We start from the raw sequence: 14,789 nt of genomic DNA, 5'->3' as shown, positions 1-14,789 counted from the left end.
AATAAAATTATGGTTTTACCCCCCAGCTCAAGATTACGAATTTGCCTTCAGTTTAAAATAGTGAGTTTGCCCTCATTTAAACAATTACAATTTTCCCTAGTTAAAATTTGTAGTCTTGTCATTGTTTTAGTTTTTTTCCCGAGCTCAAAATTACGATTTTGCTCTCAGTTCAAAAATATGATTTTGCCCCCTTTTTAAAAATTACGATTTCGTCCTGAGTTCAAAATTACGCTTTTGTCCTCAGTGCAAAATAAAATTATGCTTTTGTCACCGGCTTAAAATTATGATTTTGCCCTTAGTTTAAAACTATGATTTTGCCCCAATTCAAAACATATTTTGGTTTTTCCCCAGCTTAAAATTACAAATTTGCCCTCAGTTTAAAATTATGAGTTTGCCTCATTTAAAAAAATTATGATTTGCCCCCAGTTAAAATTTGTAGTCTTGCCATATTTTTTTTTTTTTTTGCAAAACTATAATAGTTTTTATTTTACTTGGTTGACTCAATCTAACTTTTGTGTCAATCAGGGGTCTAACACTAGCTCATTGTTTCTGACAGATTACTATTTTGGCCCCATCTCAAAATTACAGGCTTGCCATCGTTTTTTTTTTTTCAACTATGGTAGTGTTTTAGTTTAATTGGCTGACTAGATGTATTTTGTGTTGAGATCGTTTTATAAGTAGTATATACAAGTAACTAAAATACATACGTACATATTATGAAACTAAGAAATATTCGGTTTAAAGTCCCGCAACACGGGCTGGGCATCCAACTAGTTTATTGACATACTATAGAGTTTGATTTAAAACTATTATATACATTGTTGCATAAACTCAATTGATGTGATATTTTAAGACTGCAAATATTTTAGTAAAGATATATAGAATTACTGGTATAAAATAACTCGTTTTAACATGTATTTTTGGGGATTACATGACATCTAATAGAAATGATTAAATGAATAAGATAAAGAACATTAGGTGCATCATCCAGCTACCTATACAGTTCATGGCATAGTAAATAGTTTAGTTTAAACCTTTGATCTTTGTTATTAAAGTTGCAAATATATATTAGTTTTATACTTTTATTTGTAAAATATGTAGAATTCCATTGAAGCTAACAATATATATATATATATATATATATATAGGATAAGGATCCGTTAGGAACCACCCTTTATTGCGAGAACCGCGAGAACCAGTGTGAACACATGGCAATTTTGTAATTATAATGTGTTTAGGATAAAACACGCGCATTCTCTTTTTTTGTTACTGGTCTCCATTTTAGGGTTTCATCAGTTCACAGTTTTCACAAGGCAGAGACGCATTCACGGTGGTTTCACGGCAGAGTAGAGGCGTTCACGGTGGTTTTCACGGCAGAGAGGGAGTCGGCGTTCGCATATTTCATGGTGGTGGCATTCGGCACAGTGTTTCCGGTGGCATATGGCGTCTTCTGATTCATCAGGTATCGATCCTCATACATCTAATGATTCTCCTGGTACATTGTTCCTCCTGTAACCCTAATCGTGTCATTCCTCCTACCATTGTTCCTCCTGGAACCCTAATTGTGCCACACTCCTCGATGATTCTGATCGTGTTGCCCTAATTACGAATGGAATACTCGATTACGAATCGATGAAGAATATATGATCTATGATTATGTTCTTACTACAACAATATCGATTATAATACAAATTTGTAGCATTAACCTCAATTATACGACGAATTTTGAAATGTCTGATGGTAAAATCCATATGATGAACGGTTTATGGTGTATTGTTATCGCTTTGACGAAGACGAACTACTGATGTAATTGAGATGAAGACGAACTACAGAGAATTGCTGATGCTTGAGAACTGAGAACTGCTGATGCAATTCGACTGTCGGACTTTATTTTTGTATAAATACACCATCCTGCACATGTGCAACACTTTTCCATTACCAATTCACGGCGGCATCCGCGATGGCTGCATCCATGACGACGACATCCATGGCTACCTAATCGACGTTAACACATCACTCCCACTAACACAACGACAACTACGCTGACTATAACTCCATCATCGACGTACTTCAGTTGACTAACCACCGTTCACGGAAAGTTCATGTGAGTATGTTGTATTATTGAATCTGAATTAGTTATATTATTTCTTGATTTAGTTTATGTTTTTTTAATCACATGTATCTTTAATGTTTAATTTGTTTTTAAGTTTTATTTACATGATTATTTTACATCATGCCAGGGTTGTTGGAGGCTATCGAAAGTGGTGACCAGAGGTGTGAGATAGTGGTGACGGTGGCATGATGTGTTTTGAATTGAGCCAGTAAACAAGTAAACAAAACTGATGCCACTGATGTGTTCGACATAGCGCCCATTTGAACAGAATATCAAACATGTCCTGTACTACTTAGTATAATAGCATAGTAGGAAAGTGTGATTTTATTTTGACACGTATGCTGTTGTGTAGGTATCTGATGGATGAAATTAGGTTCAGCACTTAGAGATGAACCAGATTCCAGAGTATCACCATTCATGTACATGGCTGAAGGGACATGGGAGTCTGCTGTGAGGTGATCTATTGTTAACATTCTGTTTCTTTTTTCTAATCCTTTTAAGTACAAAATTATACATATAAAGTATAAACTATATTATATCATATTAAACACGCCAGATACATAACCATAATAAAACAGTAGATAATGTTTGGACGTGTTTGCATTTCCTCTCTTAATGTTTGAGATTGGTAAGAAGTCCCGAGGTTTCAACAGCCTAGCTCTCTACACTTTCCTTGTACATTGCATATTAGGTAAGGTCGATTTTAGTTCACTATGATCTTTTGAGTTTTTCTTTTTATCTAAAAAAAAAGAGGGAATACGAGTGTGTGAATGGTTCACTTTTATTACTGAACCATAATTAGAAGTTTCGCTTATATGGAAAACTATTAATTCGTTTATTTTTTGTTTTTAAGAAAGAACCTTAACATTGCAGGTACTAAAGTGCAGGTACTAAATAATATACGACTAGTATGAGTATATTCTTTTCATGCTAATTTTGTACTCTTTCGGATTTCTAACTTTTTATGGTTTTTTAGATGAGCTTTATGATACAAGACTGGAGGTGCATCAATCAGAGATGTTTTAGAGGAACACTTTTGACATCAGATATTGGAACACAATATCTTTAGGATGCTTCAATTAAGCAGGCTCTCTCTAAATGTTTTATGCCTCAAGTATTATTGTACATCTGAAGAGAAACATATCTGCATCAGTATGTGTTTAGTAGTAATCGAACAATGTCTATGATGATGATACACTTCATCGCTGCCCGCCGCAAAGCGCTAGATTATTTTAACATTAGCTTAAAGATAAAAGCAAGAAATTGAGTTAGCTTGGTATTGTATTTGAACCAAGTTTTCTAAAACTACGAATGTTAATTAAACAGAATTATATATTTGGTTTGTTTGTTTTGGCGTAAATTGTAGTTCGTTAATTTTGTGCATTTTAATAAAAATAATTATTTATTTTATTTGTGCATTTTGGGCGGATTAGGAATATGGTATTCACTTTGCGTGGGTGGGTCATGTTATTTGTTTTGGACTTTCATTTTGCGCGGTTTATTTGTTTATATTAGGTGGCTCACATGGAGTTTACTTTGGTGTTTTTGGGAGGTGGGATGATTCATTTTGGGCGTTTAATTACCCGCCTAGAATACGTTTTCATTTTTTTCCCATCGAACAATGCACATGTGTATACATGTTTAATGTTTCGCTACACATTGTTATTGTTTCGACCAATGCACATGTGCATACATGAATATATTAACGGCATATAATCCGTTTTCCTTTACGTATGCATCAACATATGTAATGTGGTACCCCATACGTAATAGGGCACCACATACACTCCACATGGTTATTGTTCCAAACAATGCACATGTGCATACATGTTTAATGTTTCACTACACATTATTATTGTTTCGACCAATGCACATGTGCATACATGAATATTTAAACTACATATAATCCGTTTTCCTTTACATATACATCAACATATGTAATGTGATACCCCATACGTAATAGGGTACCACAACATAGGGTACCACAACATATGTAATGTGGTACCCCATACGTAATAGGGTACCACATACGTAATATGATACGAACAAATATACAATATTTCAAAATATACACATATTCATTACTAACATGTTTATTGTTTTTTTACTAATGCACGTGTGCATTACCAACATTAACACACTATCACACAACTTTTGTGTAACAACCAGTATATATAACACCCTTATCGTAAGGAATCACATAATCCGAGCAACAATCATTATTGCACATATGCATCACCTGCATATACTATACTAAACAACATATTACATCCTAAATTAACAAATATAACCATTGTAATACATTGTACAATACTACAATACGAATATGTATGCTATATCAATCTTTGCACATGTGCAGTACCAACATTTACTCTATCAAACAACATAATACATCATATATTAACAAACATTATCGTCTATATTCCATGTCCACAAACTACCTACACATAACATTTGCATTACTTCACAACCTCACACCTTCTGCTCTTCTTTCCATTTACTAAGCATCTTCCAACACTCCTCCTGTTCCAACGCCTCTTAGTCTATCATTTTCCGAGATGTCAACCTATTCATTAAATATGTCCTTGTTGTCAATCCATGAGTCGTTTCGAATATATGTTTCCTGCATACATTACATATAGTACATCAATTATTTCATGTATGCACATGTGCATATGCTATAATACATTCATATTAACTTGATCTGACAAAATATGCATATGTGCATAAACATGCACATGTGCAGTAGCATGACTGTCCTAATCAATAGGTTTTCTTCAGTAAAAAAAAACTAACCATTACCAAATCAAATTTCGTATTACTACGACCAATCATATTTAACATTAATTAGTAACAAATCTATTCTGTCAAACTATGCACATGTACATCATAATAAATGACATTTTTAACATATTATGTCAAACTACATCAACATGAATGACATTAGTAACCTATTATAGCAAATTATTCACATGTGCGTAATTATACGCATATGCATCAATATGATTGACCTTATTAAATTAATCTGGCAAGATGTGCATATGTGTATAGCTATGCACATGTGCACTAACATGATGGACCTTGTCAACAGGTTTGCTTCGATAAAAAACCCTAACACTCAACAAATCAAGCCACATCGTGCTTTTTACTTGTCCTATTCCTTGTATTTATTTCTCCTGCAATAACTGCACATGACATCAAACAACATCGTTCAAAATGAAAGTAACAATTTGATGCACGTGTGCATATACTACCAACTGCATCATCGACTAATAACCAACCTTTTTTGGCTTTTCGTTTAACACTTTTGTATTCACCTTCCTTATCATCTGGCAGTTTTGTTGCCCCTTCGTCATTCTATCTCAACACAAATGTTATTTTCTTCGTTCTTTTCAGCTTTTTACCTACAATAATAATTGAAACATAATATAACCAAACATGCAATTTCTATTAGTATGTGCATTAAACACCTTTTTTCGTCACCGTAAACGATATGCATTTGTGCATCACATGTCATGGTCATTATGCACTTTTGAATCACTATGCACATGTGCATCACATATTCTTGTACTGATATTTAAAATCAATCCATATGTAAAGTTCAGTGTTATGGGCTCAAATTCAATATGCACATATGCATCACTTTAAACAACAACATCAACATAATCTAATTACACAAAATCATAAACACATATATTAAACAAAACTGCTCATGTTCTCTATGCACATGTGCATCACATGAAACAATAACACCATCATATTAAACTAATCACGTATCTTACACAAAACTGCTCAAGTTCACTATGCACGTGTGCTTTACCTAAAACAACAACAACAATATATTCTAATTACACAAAATCATCTACACGTATCCTAAACCAATCTGCTCAAATTCACTATGACACACTCATTAAATCATCTATTTTTATAATCACGTTGCCCTAATTACGAACGGACTAAAAATCCACAATGCTTATAATCACGTTGCCCTAATTACGAATGGATGAAGAATGTACGATCGATGATTATGTTCCTAATATATATTATACGACTGACTTTGGACGAACTTTGGGAACTAACCTCGATTACATGACTATCTGCAGGTAAAATCTCAAATCTGATATAAACCTCAATCCAGATGCTTCGATGCTTCGATATGGTGAACTGATGATGGTGAAGTGATGATGTATTCGAGACGATGATGTAATCGATGAACTATTGAGAGATTTAGGGATGAACTGTTGAGTAATGTTGAGAGATTCAGCTTGAAGGTTTAGAAATGTTGAGAGATCTAGATCTGATCAGAGGTTTTGGAGAGAGTGGACATGAAAGTTTTTATTAAATGTAGTTTAATTTATGACTGAAGTCCGATGGTAAAGGGAATCAGGTAAGCGAGATTTTTTAAAAGTTGTTTGTTATTTACAAAATTGCCCCCTGTTCACATTGGTTCTCGCGGTTCTCGCAATAAAGGTGGTTCTCGCATGAGCCCTACCCTATATATATATATATATATATATATAGTTAAAAAATTGTGGGTTTCGTGTGAACACGACCCATAAAACTCTAATCGTCTCTTGTTTGCCTTCTATCTCCTTTTTTAACTACAATTGTCACTCTAAACATGTTGACCTCTCCCTCCTTCGGCTTGGCTTTATGTGAACCTTTAGTCGTCGTTCTTTACCATTATGACTGATCTTAATCTCTACCAACATCAGACGCTTCTACCATTTTAACCACAGTTACCACTAAACCATAGCTTTCATAAAAATCTTAACAACAAACCTCATAATTTTCGATCCACCACGGTGACCCTCACAACCCTTGACCCCTTAGTAACAACCCTCACAACCCATATGAACTGGTGCGACCTTTTTTTATTAGTTTTATTTATTTGACTATATTAAGTTTTTGGGTAGTCACAGCTAATTAAAAATTTAAAATACTAATCTCACACCATTACAAGAGCAAGTTGGGGCGGACCTACATAAGGTGTTACGGGTTTTCGTGAACCCATTGAGTTTTAAAATTTTAATGATATTATGTATAATAAATCCAGAGTGAACCCATATATATTATTAGAATTTGGAAGTGAACCCATATATACACATGAAGCCACTTTTGTCCAACGGAAAAGGCATATGTTTTCATTCAAAGGATACCCGGTTCAAGTCCTTTCCATAACGTTTTTGTAGTTTTTTTTAATTCCAAATTGTTTCAGGCAAAGCCCGGTTAGGCCTAAAGTCCCAGTACCTAAATTTGTTTTTCTTCATATTATATAGTTATTCTAAACATGCCTTGTACATACAACTATTCATCTACATTAACTTCTATTCAAACACAACAAATTCACTTTTACTTCTGATTTCTGTAACATATATGTAGCAACTTTAAAAGATTAAAAAGACAAAAATAGACGGAAGAGAAGTTAGAAATCATGCTCACAACATACAATTGCGGCCAAAATTAAGTGATTTTGAATGAAGATTTTTTATATTTATTAAGACATATTGTCACTGACTTGTTTACATAATGAAAAAGACAAACTTATTTATCATATTTTTATTATTACCGACCCGAACCGTCAAACCGACTCGGAAGTTTTTATGTCTGGTTCTATGAAAATGAAGAATATAAAAAAAGTAAACCCATTAGAAATTATTGCTAGATGTGCCACTGAGAGCAAGAAGAGGAAAACTTATGGACATGATTGCATCATATTGATATATTCGAATTTGGTTTTATTTCTTCAAAAATCAGAATGTTTAATTACATGTAAATATCTCAAAATGTTATGTTTTTATTTATAACAAGTATACATCTTCTGATCTTTATATTACTTTGATTATATGGGTAAAGGAATGGTAAAACTAAATCCTCTTTTTAAATCTACACATTTGTTATCATGAGACTAGAACCTTTAACCTCATAATCAGGAATGATACATTTTCAACACAGATTGGTACTGCTAGACCATAAGCCCTTTGGTGGAAAATTATATATTAATGATTTGTCTTTTTTTAATAAAAGATTAACCAATTATCATTATAATATCTTAAACATTATAGGGATATTGGATTTAAATAACCCAAACTTTCACCAATTAGCCGATAACACTCCAAACTTTCCATTTGTACACCAACACCCTCAACTTTCAACTTATTCACTACTAGAAATTTGGCATTTTCTAACAAGCATTTCCGTCACAAATGTGTAGCAAACTGAGATTTGCTACACATTTGCAATAAAACCTTGATGTTGGAAAAAGCCTCGTCGGAAACTAATTACTACGCATTTGCTACGCAAATTTTAACATAATTCCTACGAAAATATGGTGTCACAAATTTTGCTACACATTTCCTACGCATTTCTTAGTTGTTATGTTTTAATGCTTGCAACACATTTGCAACAAAACAGATCTTTGATTGTAACGCATTTGTACGAAACATTTAAAATAAAAAAAGCTAAAAGCATTCAAATCTTATTTTACTAAAAAAATGCAAAACGAAATCACTAGAAAATTATAAAACATGTTTTACAATCCACAATAAAGCTAACCAACTTGCAACATCCATAACGCAATATCGAGTATATCTAAACCACAAAACAAACTCTTACCTTGCATATGTGTTTAAAACGATACCAACTTATAACTAATTACTAGAACGCCAATTCTTCATGAAGTCTTGTAGCTCTCTTTTCACCGCTTCATTTATGTGTTGTTGAAGATCTTCTCTCGCTTTTCTCTCAATTTCAAGACGAGCCATAAGATCTTTTCTCGCCTTCGTCTCATTTTCAAGACGAGCTTGAATGTCTTCCAATTCGGTTCCCATAGCTTGAGCCTAAATATGTTAGGGCAAAGAGATTAGAAACTTAAAAAAAATAATATGAAAGTCATGTTCATGTTCGCATAGCTTGAGCCTCAACTAAAAAGAAAAAACGAACCCGGGGTATTTAAAAAAATGGTTTTTTCAAGTACCATAACACAAACAAGATCATGAACCAGATAAACAAACAACTGAATCAAAAGGCCAGATAAAGAACTGAATCAAAAAGTGGTCTTGTTGTAAGTGAAACATCTTCCACTTTCCCAGACTTTTTATGGTCAAACTGACCTATTCAGCAGCAGGAACAAACATTATCAAATATGTTTCATTCATCTATTATCCCTCATTCAAATTATCACTTTCATAGCATAATCAAAAGCTTATTAGCAGCAAGAACAAACATTACCTCTTGCAAAGAAACAAAAAGGGTTGGCTTAGCTTTGAGAGGTTGGACATATCTAAAAAGTTAGTTACCTACTTTTGAGTGGCAGGTTCTGTCCCATTGAGGACAACTTAGGAGCCCATATAGCTACAGTGAAGGGCCGGGGAACTTTCCTGAATGTCTGGCCCATGTAAGAGGATATATGGCCCAATCACAAAGATCCGTAAACTAGAATAACAAAAGCCCATATGTTTTAAAGCTGGTTCAGATTTGATCGACAAAGTCAAAACAAGATTGCACTAAACCGGTTTGAATCAAAACCCAACGAGATAAGACTTCCACAAAAGCCCATCATTTTTGGACCCATATGTAGAGATGGGCATAATAACCGATTCCAAACCCGACCTGGAACCAGTTCCAGTTCATACTCACTTTATTGAATAACCAGTTCCGGGTTCAAAAAACCGGGTACGGTTAGGAACCGATTCCGGGTATAAAAAGAACCCGATATGCTCATCTCTACCCATATGACATCAAATCGATTTTTTGTAGTGATACTCATCTATGCCTCATTCCCAAACGCCATAACATGTAACACCCCGTGTTTCGAAAGTCAAAGTCAAAGTCAAGATTGAAGTCAAAGGAAGAAAAGATTGCTAATTACGCTTTGTCTCTCCTCGCTCGATTCCTGTTTTGACTTCTTTGACTCATAGATTAGTCTACTTTATTTTCGCGTTAGTTGTATTATGTGGAGTATCTATTAATAATCGAGATTTAATCGATATTTGATCGCTTATCGCTATCGCAATCACACTCGCAACTCGAATTACGCATCTTGGTTAATTATATGTGTGTGTGCCTTATGTGTTACTTGTGCGTGTTTAATTATGTATGTATGGAAATCAATCGAAACGCAATCGAAACTCAATCGCAATCGAATCGCAAACGCTAAACGAATGGGAAATAAGGATGCTAGTATGTTGATATAGTAGTTGGGATTAAAAGTAATTTGAATAGGAAACTCTATCGCATTCGCATCGCTCGCAATCGAAATCGAAACGGCAAAACTCGTCAAAACAATTGACTGATCGATCAGGCAGCTGACCGATCGACCAGCTGTTCGATCGAACTGAGTCGGCCGGCCTGCCTAACCGATTGATCAGCCTCCCTCCTCTCTTTTCCACTTTAGGTAACCCTATAAATACCCCTTGTCACCATCATTCTTTCTACTTTTGGCAACTGACGTCCGACCAGCTCGCTCTCCTCACTTTTTCTTCAGATCTCTCTCGATTCCGGTAAGATCTCGTCCTAAATCTTGTACTTTCTTGATCTATACGCACTCCTACACCTTTCTATCTTTTGAATCTTACTTTTAACTGCGAAATCATCAAGATTCAAGGTGTTCTAGGATGACGTCATCATGTGTTCTTGAAGAACTTCATGTTTTGGCCTCAATCCACCAAGAACAACTTAGATCTAACCGATTTCCACTTAAACAAACAAAGATCTTTCATAGTTCTAAGCATATTCACAATAAACAGGATTGAAAGATGGTTTCTAACTTTCTTTCAACTCTTTTACACTCAATGCCTTCAAGATCGATAGAAACTGAGCTTGTGCCAGCCTACTACTCATTCTTATGGTTGTGTGGCCCAAGATCTGGATTCTATCCACAAGGTTCATCGATTTTAGGTTAAACATGAAACACCGTCTCGAACAGTTAACTAATCGGATTTGGGTGATTCCTATCCGATCCGGAGTACCAAGTATTGACGAGGTTTCTGTTGTTTAGCACGTTATCACAACACCTCGATAAAAACGACAAACAATCAAGAACAACCAAGTGTAAGACGAACAAGTCGACCAGGACGGAGTGCCGTCTGATCGGACTGCTGTCTGATCGAACAGCCAATCCGAACGACTGGCCAAACCGAACGACTTGCACCTTGGGTCCCACACTTAAACTATTCACCAACATTTGAAGTCTGATCGTTGAACAAGTTGTTGTCCGGTCGGACTACCATCCGATCGGGTTAGCCGCTCGAACATGTGACAATTAAACTTCAACACTTAAACAATTTTCAACATGTTCAATACACAAAGGGTGTCGCTCGATCGAATGACCGTTCGATCGAGTGACAACCTGCTGTGAACTTGTTCTCGCTAAAGTGCCCAACCAATCGGGTTGCCGGCCGATCGAACGACCGTCTGATCAACCGACCTGAAAGGTAGAGATACTTAAATGTTTTCAAAATACTACAATAAAAACTTCAAAAGTCATGCCATCATACATAAACACATTCTTTCGCAAAGGAAGAAACAATCCACTCGAACAGCCATCCGACCGGACGACTGTCCGCACAGACTACTACCCGCACGACTGGCTGTCCGATCGGATTACCATCCGATCGAACTGTTGTCCGACTCACTTGTACTTTGCATCGTTTTGCGCGTCACTTATCGTTATGCTATCGAACTGTTCAGGCTAACCCTACTCTCTAGCGCTCCCTTCAATCCATCAATCGCTGTGAGTATACTTGATCCCTTTTTGGTTTACGCACTTTTGGGTGTTACATACGTTACTTATACAAAATCACATCGAACACACTACGCAATACTTTAAACGTTAACCGCTATCGCATGTATACGTGACTAAATGAATGCTTGTTTGTTATGTTTACACATGGAATGCTGTCTACCTGCCTTAGCAACGGTAGTACTATTAGTTTGGACTCAGCACCCGTTCACTCGGGGGTTGTTAAGGACAATTACCTACATGGCTCACAGTGGTGAGTATGTATCGCGAACTGCCTTGGGCAGTCAACCCGCAGCCATTGGTATCGATAGGTTCATGTCGATAACTAACATGCCTTATTTCACTCGGTGTACGTGCTGGTTATGCGTAACGCTTTCGAACTCTATATGCTATTATCAAACTTGTATGCTCAGCTTTACACTATTTGTATTGACTTTTACTTTAACGTATGTGACAGGTGCTTAAGTTGCTAGGATGCTTAGGTGCATGGTGATGAAATCGAGGCTAGGGAAGGTCTAGAAACAATAAACAATTGTCTGTAATAAAAAATCTGAGTTGTTGGAACAGAACAATTTGCCTAGATCTTTTCTGTAATAATTGTACTATCTTATATGACATGGTATGGGACGTGTTGCTTTAAATATTTGGTAAATATAGTTGTTATAGAAACTTCTGGACAATCTATTTCGCTCAGTGTCGCGCCCCGATGTTTCCGCCATCGGTTGGGGTGTGACATATTGGTATCAGAGCCATAACTATAGGGAATTAGGCAAGACTCGACCTAGTCCGGGTTGATGTCTTACAGACCTAGTCTATAGTTAGGACCCAGTAGACCGACTCGTGCATGTCCAGTAGGGATTATGTATGAGCTTACTGCTATTCCACGCTATTCTCGCCTACACTACATCATCACTACACTCGAATTTCCAATTGTGAATAAGCGATTAAGTCGAGATTAGGTGTGAAAACTGCAAACTCTCGATTTAATTGCTTAATTGATCTGTAGTTATCTATTAAACGCGAGAATTCGCGTTGAACCAGGAGTGAAATCCATACTTTAGCGCGAATTTTCGTCTCTATTTTTATCAAAATAGGAAAGAAGTTGTTAAGCTAGGGGTGAAACCCTAACCTTGATGACTTGTTCCGAATTTTACTTGGTTTTTCCAAAACTCTCACAAAAGTCTCGACGGATTCCAACGACCTGAAGACACGGTATGACTAAAGGGATGTGTGCCGAATGCCCAAGAATCGAGGCAGAAGCACGATCCTGAAAGTCAAAATGTGTGCGACAAGTCCTTGAGAATAGTTGAATCACTTTGGATAGTCGATGTCTAATAGCCGCAGACGATCTATTCCACGATTTTTATGTGTTTCGATTCTGAGCCCGCAACTGCTGGCTCTGATGATTCGTCGATTTTATGTGTTTATGTGTATTTATCTGTTTATGTGTTTAAATTTTGGAGAACTATTCGATTTTTGCTTTCACTTCGCACGACACGCATTGCACTTCTATCTCAAAAACGCTGACAAATTGCTAAATTATGGACGACCCTATGATACGCTTATACTATACTAATTGTCACACCCCAACCAATGGCGGAAACATCGGGATGAGACGAAGTGTGAAGATTGCAAGAGACTTCATAACGCTATTTGTGACAATATTTAATAAACCGGTTTCATTTCATAAGTAAATTGTCAACAATGCAAGAAATACAAATAACAACAAGTTCAAAGGAAATACATAACAACATAATCAAAATTGATACAACATATTAAACCTAAACGTCTATATGTGTATCTAGGCATCAACGCTACTTCTTTTCATAGCATCATCATCCTCAACCTGTAACATGTTTAAAATAAAGTTCAATGCAAAAGCAAAGGCGAGTATACAAGTTTAAGCATAAGTATAAGTATAAAAGTTTAAAACGAATCCACATGGCAACTTAGTTTATACGAGATCAACCTAACGTGGCATGCAATATTTCTAGCCAACCTCTGTTTACGCAAGAAAGTTTAATTAATTCAACATGACCCAAGTTTAAGGGGGGCGGTGCGTTACTCCTATAGCGCTATACATGTCGAAGGGAGGCTCGTGAGAGCTAATGACTAAAACATATCACATAAGTATGGTCCACGTAAGCATCGAGTATCATAGCATAGTATTCATGTATAAGGATTGTTTTGTGCATTGCATAAAGAATAAGTTTAAGTGTAGTTTAATAGTAAAACATGTTACATCCCAAAAAGTGGTAAACATAAAAAGGGGGTTGCGAGTATACTCACAAATTTGCATAGGCTTTTCGATTATCCAATATGACGAAGTTGATAAGGTTAGGAGGTTGAATGTGTTTGTGTAGAGATTTAGGAAGTTAAAACACAAGAATATAGGTATTCGAAAGTAATCATTCTTTACACCAAGTACTTGTTCTTGACACTATGAAACCTCAAGGGTTAATGTTTTCATGAGTAATATACTCATTAGAATCGTAACAAGTCTTATGTCTTAGATGATGTTATTCTAATATCTTGACGAATGAACACAAGTCCACCATCAAGGGTTCGAATAGTATATATATGTATAAGTATTATATGTATTATTTAGTCCATTAGTCAAGCATGAGGTAGAAGATAAATCTTCATTTAGGTACCTCTACTGTGTCATAGAATTCATGTAGGAGGTAGAAAGAACAAGCTTCCATTTAGGTACCTCTTATGGTTCACCACTACACTTGATGTAAAAACATACAAGGAGGGTCATGAACTAATATCAATACAAGAATAAGAAACAACTACACTATGAGAAATCATCAAGGGATGTGGGGATTTTATGTTGGACAACCAAAGTTAGTCCACAATCACACCTTTATCAAGCTTGAAGCTTGAACACCACTTGTGGGTTAAAAACCCTAAACAAAACAGAAAGTATAT

General features: G+C 35.7%; 1 long non-coding RNA gene across 1 annotated transcript in view; it reads right to left on the bottom strand.

Moving 5' to 3' along the window:
- Positions 1-8,832: 8,832 nt before the first annotated feature.
- The window catches only part of LOC118481670, a 28,172-nt gene continuing 22,215 nt past the window's right edge, over positions 8,833-14,789 (bottom strand). Inside the window, exon 2 of the long non-coding RNA XR_004865935.1 lies at positions 8,833-8,952. This is a non-coding gene — a long non-coding RNA (uncharacterized LOC118481670). The remainder of the gene's footprint in view (positions 8,953-14,789) is intronic.

Source organism: Helianthus annuus, chromosome 9 (assembly GCF_002127325.2).
Source record: "Helianthus annuus cultivar XRQ/B chromosome 9, HanXRQr2.0-SUNRISE, whole genome shotgun sequence".
Classification (NCBI taxonomy): domain Eukaryota; kingdom Viridiplantae; phylum Streptophyta; class Magnoliopsida; order Asterales; family Asteraceae; genus Helianthus; species Helianthus annuus.
Note: the sequence above shows the minus strand (reverse complement) of the source record. Positions and strands in the feature narration are given on the sequence as shown.